We start from the raw sequence: 11,863 nt of genomic DNA, 5'->3' as shown, positions 1-11,863 counted from the left end.
AAAGGCACGGGAAAAGCTAGATTGAGAAGAGGCAATGAAGGGAAGAGAGATAAAAATGGAAAGGGAGGGTAGGGAATACTGGCTATCGATTCCAGGATAGAAGGAGAGGGAGAAAGAACGTGTGTATGTGTGAGGGGGGGGGGGGGGAGGGGGGTTGAAGAGAACCAGGGATACTGGACCCTGGATTTGGTGGTGGTGGAATCCAGTGAGAAACTGGAGGAGGAAAGCAATGAGGAATGAAGGAGCCAGCTTTGAAGAGAAGGAATGGGGAAAGGAGAGCATTCAGGGAAAAGAAAATCAGAAAAGAAGTGAGAAGCAGGAGAAGCAAGCAGAAAGAGGGAAATTGAAGTATTAAAATATCCATTCTGAGCGAGAGAGTCTTTGAAGAGAGAGAGAACCAAAACAAAAAAAGAGAAAGGGAGAAGCATACTAATAAAACTGGAGGCATAGATGGAAATAAGAAAAGATGGAAAACAAGCAGATAGAAGAGGACAGAAATCATACTGCAGACGCACAGGTTGAAAGATTGTTTATTTTAATTTTGATAAGGATTTCCTGCCTTTTTCCCCTCCAGAGGTAGGGAAACAGCTGTTCTTTGTCATGCTTATTCACCCCTGTTGTCATTGGTGTAAATAAGGAACTTTTCTGGAAGGATAGGTGGGGACACCACTGTAAATGTTCTTGTTTGCATTTTTGTATGTTTTTTTTTAAATTGATTGTAATCCGCCTTGAGGCTATTCATGGTAAAAGGCAGAATATCAAATGTCTACAAATAAATGTCTGCTGAAAATCTCCCTCTTAAAATTGCTCTCCCTTGGCAGCTCTGTAGGTTGGTATTTCTTAACCAGCGTGCCTTCGGAACGGATCAGGTGTGCCACAGAAAAGCCACCACTGCCTGAAGCTCAGATCCAGGTCAGCATTCTCCTTGCAGCAAGAAGGGACCCCAGTGGTGGCTCCTAAATGTGTAGATTTTTGAAAATATGTGTAATCATGCAGGCCTTTTCTTCCCGGCTATAGCATGAGCCCCAGTGTGGTAATTAGTGGGCAGCATGCAGGGCATGGATAGCTGGGCCATGCTTTGGCACTGCATAATACATTGAACATAGCACCTTATCATCTTCTGAGCCTCCTCCTTTGAGTCCTTCCAGTCTCTGTCCTATCCTCATGCTGAATGAGATGGGGAGACTCTGCACCCAGCGCTGGATGTGACTGAGTGTTGGGAGAAGCAGCAATGTGAAGGAGTCCTGGCAGCCACATGTGAAGAGACTGGGGCTTTCACTACTCCTCTACTGTTGGACACCAGTCCTCTCCATATCAGCACCGCCTGTTCCACGGAGGCTGATGTGCACCACAAACATTTTTGTTAACGTAGATGTACCTTGGGCTTGAAAAGGTTGGGGGAATACTGCTGTAGATGTCAGGGATATGGATTCAACTGAGGATAATTCTAAAATTTAAAAAAAGAACAGAGAGAGAGAGGACAGGTTTTCTTTACTTTGCTTGAAAATGACCTGGAACACTTCTTGACTTATCACCCCATTTACTAAAGAGTAATTGTCATTCTAAGCTCTTCCCCATAGACATAGAAAGAGGAAAATAAGCATTACATAAGGGAAAAATGCTTAGTACGGTAGCCCTTTAGAAAACATCTCTGCAGAAAAATATGTACAAACTGAGGAATAAAAAAATATGTATCCTATGGTTTTTTTGTAAACACTCTCAAGGGAGTATAATAAATATAGCTTATTGGTCAGCCCCAATTTTTTTTGTATTATTCTTGGAGGAATTTGTTTTAAGCATGGCTAAATATGTTTTTCATTATATTTAGTTATTAGATCTTCCTTGAAGAAGAGGAGGATTGTCAGCAAGGACAACGTGCAGAGCTGGAGCTTGGCAGAGGGGACCTGTTGCTTTCATAGCCCGTAGAACGGCTAGCAGCAGTGCCTGAGGGGAGCAGATTTGGTGCTGGGGGGGGGGGGGGGGGAATGTGGCTTTTACAGCGAGGTTGTTGTGTTAGTCCACTTGACCGCGGGAGAATAACAACCCTTGAGGAATGAGGTTAGTTTGCTGTGCTGGAAAAAGCTGGTATGACGTGTTTTCTTTCTTTCTTTCTTTCTTTCAGAGACGAACTACAACAGTAGGGTTAATACCTTTGTGTAAGGAACGCAAGCTGAAAGCGCAGGGTTTCCGGGAATACACGTTTGCACGTGACACACGTCTGGAAAAAAAAAAAGAAGCCGTGCAGGGCAGCTGTTTGCTTTCTAGCGCCGTGGAAGTTTGCTGCTTGTTGAACCTACTCAGGAGCAGCCACCATTGTTCCTGTTTGGCTGCTCTTAGTGGAAAGGTTGCAGCAGCAATTGTGACCCCCCCCCCCCCGGAGGATATGTTTCTGCTTTGCTGGCACGCTGACAGTCGTCCTGGATTTCCAGAGAGATTAGTAGCGCTGTAGATCTGGGAGAAAACGGGAATCTTTGTAGTTTCTGAAAGCGTTTTGGGGCATCAACCATAAAAGATGCTGCAGCGCATGAGCTCTGGAGACCCAGCGTGAAATCCCTTCGTCAGACGTGAGTTTTGCAAAAAGAGATGTTATGTTTGTTGTTTAAAATATTCCTTTGTTCCTTTGATTACTTGAGCCTGACTTCGTTTCTTTGGCATATTTTTCTCGCCTGTGTGTGTGTGCGTGTGTTTTAAGAGTTCAGCAGCCCGCCTTCCAGGGAGGGCGCGGGCTCCCATTCGTCGGTCCTTCCCCATGACGTAATCCCCTGGGGGCGGGCGGGAAGGAAGGAAGGGGCCCTTTTCCCAGCTCCTCCCGCGGGTTGCTGCGTGACGTCAGCGCAGGCTCCTCCCGCACCCCCTCCCTCCCTCCCTCCTCCTCCCCGGGTTCGGTCCTCGCGTTCATTTCATTCCTCTTGCTCATTCCGAGCATTCTTCGCATCGCTAGCGCCGCGCAGCCGACTCGCCGTACGCAACCCGGCTTGGGCAGCGCTTCCAGTCACTTTTTAGACTCCATTGATAGCCTCCTTCCTCCTCCCCTCCCCCATCACCAACCTCAGCCCCCCCCCCCCCTTCCCTTTCTCCCCCATTGCCCCCCCCCCACCCCCCCGCCAAACTTCCAAAGCCAAACAAAACAATATTCAAGACACAATTGAGGAGTTGGAAGAAGTTTATAATTTGCCGCTTTGGGCAGGTGCTGAGGTAAGTTTTTTTTTTGTTTTTTTTTCGCAGGGGCGGCTGCTGCTTCGGCTGGTTTGGTACATCTGCGCGCTGGGCTGGCGGAGGAGAGTGCTCCATTTGCAGGAATGGCGGGGGGGGGATGTCTGTTTTCTGTCAGGAGGATTCCCGGAAAGTCAGGAGGTGGGGGAAGGGCACGGTGAAGGGGTGCGGGGGGGGGGGGGGGCTCTGTGCACGAGGCGTTGGAAGTTGTGGCTCCCAGGGCGAGTTTTGCTGCTGTTTTGAGCGCGCGCCGCCTGCAACAGGCGGCGGCTGCTGCCTCTGCTGCTGCTGCCTCTGCTGCCTTCTCCCCCCATGGCCCGCCTGAGTCACTGCTGCCTGACTTGAGAGAGAGAAAAAAAAAATCTTACATTTTTCACATTTTTCGCGAAGAAGGAAGAACTCAGGAACGCCCGGGCTGCAAAACAACCGCGGAACTCCAGAGCTGGGGCATTGGGGACTTCGGAAAGCCAGCGAGCTGCGCTTTTCTGCCAGAGCTTGGGCCGCTTTTTTTTTTTTTTTTGTGCCTCCTGAAAGATGAAACAAGGAATGATCTCTCTTTCTCCTTCAGTGCGGCTGCTGAATTGCACATCGGAGTGGAAAATTTTCGGGAGTCAGCAGAAACATCGTAACCGAGCGAGGCTTGTCACAGCCCCAACAAAGCCGAAGCGAGTCTGCTCCGAAAACTTCTCTTCGGTAGGAAACCTCCCAACCATTTGCTTTGGGGGTTTTTGTTTTCTATGCTTTTTTGTTTTGTTTTTTTATATTTGATCTTGATGTGCAATAACTGTTTATGGGAGCTGATTACAAGCGGCTTGGACCACGCTGAGCTGTGTGTATTCGGTGCAAGAAGTTCACCAATATATATTTACAAAAAGCCTGCCTTCTAATCAACCTTCACAAATAGTTACAATAGAAACAGGAGGAAAGTAGGCTTTATGCCAGCGCGCACACCAAAACCAGCTTGCATTTGTTTACATTCAGACAATTTTGTTTCTCCTTCTGTAAAAACATCGTTGTGAGTAGGCGCTGATTCTCGGTGTAACATTCATGAGAGTAGGAACTAACGGCCAGGGGGGTTATCTTACTGGAAGGAAAAAGGGGCTTGCTTTGATTTTACGAAAAAAAAAAAAAAAATACATAGTTTTAGCGGGTATTAGCAAGTCATAGTGCTCTGTTGTGGTTCTTGAAAGAATGTTGCATATCTGGGGGAATCACAAAAATGCAACTGGTTTGTTAGACAAAGTACTATGGAAATGAGGTATAATCTGACTGCACAGGCCCTTGAACACCACCTGCGCCCTTGCCCCACAGAATCAAGTTGAAAGACCACAAGTAGTTACTTTAATCGCTGAAATATAATATGCTAATGGTAAATATTGGACTGTTACTTTAAAATGTAGCTGCCATAAGAGGTGTTGGCACAAATTGTAATTTGGAAAGTGTTTTGGATGTGTGTGCTTGCAAAGATAATCCAGTGTGATGGGATATATTTAAGATTTGCATTGTGCAGGTATTGCTGCTTATACAGCATGTGATCAGAACTGAGTATAAAATTTAAAAATCTCTTCTTATTCATATAGTTCCTTTGTAGGTTGTGTGCCATCTATAAAAATTTCTAGAATGCCATTGTATATTGCAGACATTCCCGAAATAGTAACTACACACTAGTTGCACTAGGTAGTTTCTCTAGACTGGCTTTTTATTAAATATAGCTCTGGACCTACTAACGTTATGGAGGCTTTGAACCTGAGAGATCTAGCTGTGAATGTAAATTTATTTAAATATTATTGGCAAATGTGTTTGTGTGTATATATATATATAATTTTTATGTTTTATATACTGTTGGCTGACAACACTGATTCATAAATTCTCTCGAGCCACCTGTTTGCATTGTGTAGTACTGTATGCTTTAGTGTTTTGCCTTATCACTTAATTTGAGCTGACACAGGGTGTGAGATTTCAAATCACAACTCACTGTTTTCTTTGTTGTGGGCATTCCGCAGTCTCAAATGGAAAATGTTCTAACTTTTTTTTTTTTTTTTTTAAGTACTCGCATTTAGATCTTGTTGTATACAGCCATGCAAAGTTAAACTGTTGTCGGCTATTTCCAAACACTTTTCAGGTGGGGAAGGGGAAACAACCAGGCTAGTTTAATGTATATAAAATTGGACAAAGGGAGCAAAGAAATGCAGAGCTCCACTGGCAGGTTTAAACTAGAGGCGTAAAAAGGTTTTTATGGCTTTTGTATCGTGTGTGTGTGGGTACATATACCCTTTTCTTTTATTCAGAATGGTTACGATGAAGCTTAAGTACAGCAGCGCTTCTGTTTTCTTTTGTTTTTAAGGTGCAGGGCGCAAAGGTTGGAAGCTACAGATAGTAATTTCTGATGAGGCCTACTTAAGGCAGTGTCTGAAAGTGGAAGGCAACACTCATCCTAACCCAGCAGACAACAGGACTGCTAGTGAATAACTAAGGGATTGTTTGTATTGTGGTGTGTGTGCAATATGTTTGTATAATTTGAAGATTGATTTCTTTGTCTCTAGGCTGGTATGCCAGTTTTGTACCAGGCTGCAATGATTCTTTTTTTTTGTCTTTCTGTTCATGTAATGGGGGAGGGGGAAGTCAAATTCTCTTAAGCCAAGAGACTCTTGAGAGCTTTTTTAATGTCTGCGGGTATAGCAATGGTGCTACAAATGCCTTGAAACTTTTAGAAATTTAAGAGAACTGCTTGCATTGATAAAGTTACACCAAAATGTAAGGGGGCTTTTGAAATTCTGGTATTATAAGTTACAGTGCGCTGTTCAGGCAGTTGAAAATGCTACCCTTTGGAAATGAGACTGAAATAAAGGCAGTGGTTCTCCACGCTTTTCAGAGTTAGAGCTGGGTCCTGGGGAAACAAGTGAATTGGGTCCAGAAGGTGAATTTTCACTGGAACGACTGAGAGAGTGAAACAAAGGAGAGACAGCTTGCATTTTATATGCTTAAAGTGGAACGTTACTTCCTGGTGTACTATCTGAATACCCAAGAACTTTAGTTTTTCAGCATTGTAATTGTGATTCTATGACCCAAAAGTTAGAAACTGATCTGAAAGGATCTGATGGTTCTGGGGGGGTTCTCCACCATCCACCCCAGCTATTGAGAGAGTCCAAACCAGAAAAAGTTTGGGGGATTCTGGTGTAAAATTATCCGGATAGATACTGTAGATAATCCATTTGAGGATGCTTTCTGTGCAAAAAAATGTAAAGATAACGAGGCTTGTATTTAATTACCCCCTTCCCTTTTCTGTTTATGAACAGTCATCTTAATATAGTTCAATATATCCTAAATTATTGGATTTGTTAACTTACAGTGCCACTTATATGAACTCTAAAACACATATTAATTCCTTAAGAGACTGCCATGTTTTTTGTTGTTTTTTTTTGGGAGGTAGGATACTTTGTCCATGTCAAATATATTTCCTTATGCAGGTGATGTCAAAGTGGAAAGTAGAAAAGTAAAGGTTTTCATACCTAATATTTTTTTTACTAGTCTGTGTTGCTTAGGTATAATTTTTCTACAAAGCATTGGTATGAGTGAGGGATGCATACACTGCTTATTTTGTAAACTTACTGATGAAAGTTAGAGTGGCTTTCTGCTCTGAAATTGACAGACTTCCAAATTTTGTTAACTCTGGAAACTTCAGACAGATTCCAGGCATGGTGCCCATCTTAAACTTCTGATTTAAGTCTTGTGTTTTGTCTTGTTGTATACAAGAGAACTTTTTCATAAATAAATAAATAAACCCTACCATGTTCCAAAGTTGATTTGGCACCTTGCAGTGATTTGTTATTCACACTGTATCCTGATTGTTAAAGCTTGCATGGTCCTCTATTTGCTATTGCAGTCCTAGATGTGTTAATTCAAGACAGTCAGTCAATAGATACTCTTGCTAAGGTGATGCAGATAGTTACAGTGTTGGTGCTTTCTAGTCCAGTTCAGAGGGCTTGAATTCTTCTAGTCCAGGCCACGCTTTCAGTTATGCTAATGGAGGGTTTTATTTCCAGGCTTTTATAAAATTACTATGATCCAGTATGTCGCCTCTGGATTGAGAAGATATCTAAGTTTTTGCTGTGTTTTAATTGCAAGATATATTTTCAGTCCTTTGCTTCCAGCATTGAATTGTTTCAGTCTCTATTTTACACAGTAAGTTGTTTTTTTTTTTGTTTTGTTTTTGTTTTTACTGAAACTGTCTTGGCAGTAATGTGGTTCGGTTACTCTTAATTTACATAGCAGGAGGTGGCCCTGAGAGTAGATCTACCATACAGATTAAAGTATTTCTGCAATATGTTTGGGAGAAAATACTGCCCTTCTGCATGACTAAAGATCAATTTACTTTCTGACTTAAGGCTTTTCTCTCATTCTGTGTCTAAGGGGAAAAATGCTTAGTAAATGAGGCCCTTAGTTTGTTTAAGGCCAAGTAGGAAGCCTGTTGAATCTACATCTTTTTTTTTTTTTTTTTTTTTTGCTCCTGTTTTTGAATTAAGTTAAAAAAAAAAAAAAAAGTACAGCAATGGAAGTAGAGCTTCCTGCAACCATTACAAACTGTGTGAAAGCTGTAAAGGGCACTTCTTCCTGATTTTGGGACTTCAGTATCTTAGATCGAATGGGTCTTCCAGGATTTGCAGACCACCTTTTTGTTCAAGCCGAGATCTGATCCCACAGATTGAAATGCAAGCTTGTTCACGGGCGTCCTGTGAAAGAAACCCCTAAAATTTTGAAACTTGATATAAATTCAGCAGACTGAGGATTGCGTGTGACATGATAAGAGCATCAGTGGCTGCTAAAATAAAAACGAGGAATGCCTTTTTATTTGTTTTTTTGTTTTTTTAAAGATACATATTGCTGATGCTAATGATGGGAAATGTTAATTATGTGAGAACATATTGAACTTATACAGTCTGGCATGAACTTTTTTTTATTTTTTTTTTTTTGAATGCTTCAACTGTGCTGCCTTTTCATGTGCACAGCTTTCTAATTATCATAATTCAGCACAGCTCTAGCTTTTGGAGGGAGTTCAAGTACAGTCTCAGCTTAACATGAAAGGAGAATTTTATTTATTTTTTTCCCCTTAACTGAGGAGGTTCAAGAACAGTTTTGAAAAGATAACCTAAAGGTTTTTGTATACATATTTGTGGATAGTTGGGGGAAAATTATAATTTTGCATTGCTGCAGCCAAGGGAACAGACTGAATTCTAAGAACACATTTTTAACTGTTTATCGCATTCTCACCTTCGTATTTATGTTTGTGCATTTGTCTCTGTATGTATGTGTGTATATATTTATGAAAAGGTGGCAAGGAATGAGAATCTGGAATTATATATTATAACAGGTTTCTAGTAAAAAAAAAAAAAAATGTATTTTAGGGAGTCTGGAGATTTCATAGTTTTTATTTTTAGAAATCTATCTTGCAACATAGAATAAATATTTGAATCAGACCAGTTAAGGTCTTTTTGTAACAAAATGATGCTAAATCTTTTATCCCCTTTTTCAGATTTTTTTTTTTTTTTTTTAAATGCTCTGGTTGTGCTGTTTAAGTGTCAGGTGTCCTGTTTTCTGCATCTGAAACGGGGGGGGGGGGGGGGGAAGGAAAAGGAAATGCAATTATGAAACAAATGTACCCTTTTTTTTTTTTCGGTTTGCTACATTGCTGCGCTGGTAAGGGGAAGCGCTGGTGAAATAAAACGACTTCATTTGAGCTGGCTCTCGGGAGCAGAATGCACATCCGCGCGGTGGTGAAATAAAAGAAGCCAGGTGTTTTTAAGTAGCCACTCCCCCCTAGGCCCGAGTGTATTTTAGAAAAGCCCATTGTCTAAGATTCTGGCTGTAGCAGTATGTCTGCCGCTGCTAAAGGCTCTGAAGCCAGACAGTGCGATTCTAAAGTTGACATCTGGTTTACTCTTTGTTCACCTGTAAAAGAAAGGAAATGCAAATAGAAGAGTACACCACTGCTCTAAAGCCCTGAGTAACCCCCCCCCCACACACACACACTGTTGACAGTTTGTCAAATTGTGCTTCCAGACTAAGACTGCCCTAGCCATTGTTATGCTAGCAACAGGCTGAAGTTGCAGCACCATATGGCCAGTATGTGCCTCAGATAACTTTATCTGTTAATTTAGCTTACAATAGCGTTTTGATATGATTGGGGGTTTGCGGTGCCAGGCTTGGGGGCTGCTGGAATTATTTCCTACGCTTTGCGCAGGCCCTTTCTGCTGACGGGGGGAAAGCAGCAAAATCTCCTCTTCACTTCCTCCCTGGTTCCGTGAAACAATGGGGACCAGTTCCGACAGTCTCTCTCTCTTCTGTCGCCTTGTGGTGTTTCCGTCTCTCAGTGCCAGGAGTAGGATTTGGAATGCAGGTGTTGCGATTTTTTTTTTTTTTTTTTTTTTTTTTTACCAAGGCAGGAGAACCCACCAGGGTTTTGTCCACAGCAAGAAATGTACGAGTGCGGGAGATTTGTAAAAGTGCACATGGAAAAGAGACCTTTCGTAGCCGTATGTGCTTTTCTGGCTCTAAATGGAAAGGTAATAAAACTTATCAGATGAGAAGACATGCAAAAATGTCCTTGCAGTATCCTTTTTAAGTGGCACTTTATAATATGTTCATATAAATTGCCTTTTTACATTTTGGGGGGGTGAAAACTTCAGTTTTGGACATACCCTACAGTTGTTAAGAGTACTGAATAGATGGCAAAAATAGTTCTAGACCAGTCTAATAAAAATGCTTACTTTTTCAATAGCTGAATAGTTGGCACTGTAGGACACACATCTTCTTCTTTTAAAACTGTTAAACTGAGTGCTTCTGAATTCTGCCATTTACCTTGGTCCATCACCAAGCATCTAGTTGTTCTCCTGTGGGTCTTTTGGCTTTGTGGATCTTTATATATTTCTTCTCTTATTTTTGTCTTCTTTAGGACTTTCCTCTTTGGAGCTATTTTCTCTAATGTATGCTTGTATATACAAAATCACTCATGCTCTCTTTCAGAGTCATCATTTCACCCTTTTCAGTACAAACTTCTTGGTCATGATGCTCACTGTATCTGAAGACCTTCTGAAAATGTGGTGAGCTCTATCTGCACTTGGGGAGGACATGCATTTGTTATGTGAAGCACTAGGTTTCTAGTGTTCAGTGACCGACTGTAGTTGAAGCAACCATGAACCCCCTGTTAAGGGTAAAAAGAAAAAAAAAAAGGATCATTTTGCTGAAAGGAGATTGTGAGGAAAATGGTAAAATGTTTTTGCCGGTTGGTTTAAAAAAAAAATGGCTGCCAAAATGATAAAATATAACGGTGAACTGTATTTTGAGGATGTGCCAGCCCTGGACTGCAGCTTTTCTTGTTCCTCCTTGATATCTTGTCAGAAGCTGAGCCACCAATTGGAAGCTTGTATGGTATCACCCAGGTGGTGGCTCAGAGACAGCAGGCCTTACTGCTAACCTTTATTTTTCAGAGCCTACATAATTGTGCCTGCAGAAGTCCATGTTGTTTTTACCATTCTGTTAAAAATTTACTGATGGATATGCATTTGCTTTCTAGGCCTCTTGTAAATGTGCCAGCTGGCTACTTAAAAAAAAATAAATTATTTGTTTACCAATAGGCTGATCCATGCCAGGTTTTATCCAGTGGCGTGAGTGGAGAGCTGTAAGTCAGCTTTTCTTAGGGAAATTACTACTAAATAGTTTGTAGATTTTTTTTTTTTTTGGGGGGGAGGGGGAGAACAGGATTGGATCAGCCCTCTCAGTAAATAAATGGAGCCAGCTGGCAAAACTATTCGCTGTTAGATTTCTCTCTTCTGCAGAATTAAATTTTTTCCAACGAGCGAGGGGGCCCTGCAGCTTTAATGCCATCATCCTAGAGTACCCTGGTCTCTGCTGTACTCTGTGACCCTTATTCATCATGCAGCTTTCAAACGCTTTCACAGTTTTGTGTTTTTTTTTTTTGTTTTTTTTATTGGTTTGAGTACATTTTTTACCCAGGAAGCAGCATGAAGAGAAACACGCATTGCTCAGATACATTTTCTGCATCCCTGCCTTGAGACACAGTCAAGCATGTCAGGTTAAATATAGATGGTAGATCGGTGGCAGTGTGACTATATAGTGTGCTCTGTTTAACCAGGCTTGTTTGACTTGTTGATAGTAATCCCTGTCATCGCATTTCAGAATGGGTTTCCTGTAGTCTTTATTGGCAGATTAAATAATAAGAATGCAGAAAGAGAGAGCTTTAGTGCTGCACTGCATGTACTCAGCAGAAATTAAGTAGATCAGCATTGATGAAGTCTGTTTTTCTCCTTGTGCGTGCCTCTTCCAACCTTTTTTTGTCTGCTCCTTTTTTTTCCCCCCCTTTTTGCTGTCTTTTTTTTTTTTTTTTCTTTACTAGTTAACCATATCAAGGAAGGGGAAGGGTCGGTGGTGTCTCGGTGTGCTGTGTTAAAATCGGCAAGCTACGCTCGGAATGCTTAGCATGTTTCAGTCGCCCCTTTCACAGCTATTATGAGCTCCAACGTGATTACCAGTCTCCAATTACATTTTACGGTCACGGGGCCCCGATTTGCTGACAGTGTATACTAAAGAAGCAGTCGAGGCTTGGGGCTGTTGGAGTTTGAAATCTGATGGAATA

General features: G+C 41.8%; 1 protein-coding gene and 1 long non-coding RNA gene across 7 annotated transcripts in view; one reads left to right on the top strand and one right to left on the bottom strand.

Annotated features, from left to right (window-relative positions):
• Nucleotides 1-672: 672 nt before the first annotated feature.
• On the bottom strand, nucleotides 673-2,376 carry LOC115079087. Its single transcript, XR_003853189.1, has 2 exons — nucleotides 2,151-2,376; nucleotides 673-1,447 (listed from the first exon to the last, which is right to left on the bottom strand). It is a non-coding gene; the product is annotated as an uncharacterized LOC115079087 (long non-coding RNA).
• Nucleotides 2,377-2,430: 54 nt separating this feature from the next.
• TEAD1 (TEA domain transcription factor 1) overlaps nucleotides 2,431-11,863 on the top strand; it is a 216,623-nt gene continuing 207,190 nt past the window's right edge. For 5 of the 6 annotated variants that reach the window (XM_029582129.1, XM_029582123.1, XM_029582130.1 and 2 more), the window contains exons 1-2: nucleotides 2,868-3,195; nucleotides 3,782-3,906. The gene's annotated coding sequence lies outside the window, so the exon portion shown is untranslated. Of the gene's footprint in view, nucleotides 2,565-2,867; nucleotides 3,196-3,781; nucleotides 3,907-11,863 lie in introns of those variants that run through there. The other variant, XM_029582126.1, reaches the window with a different exon arrangement.

Source organism: Rhinatrema bivittatum, chromosome 17 (assembly GCF_901001135.1).
Source record: "Rhinatrema bivittatum chromosome 17, aRhiBiv1.1, whole genome shotgun sequence".
NCBI classification, from domain to species: Eukaryota; Metazoa; Chordata; class Amphibia; order Gymnophiona; family Rhinatrematidae; genus Rhinatrema; species Rhinatrema bivittatum.
Note: the sequence above shows the minus strand (reverse complement) of the source record. Positions and strands in the feature narration are given on the sequence as shown.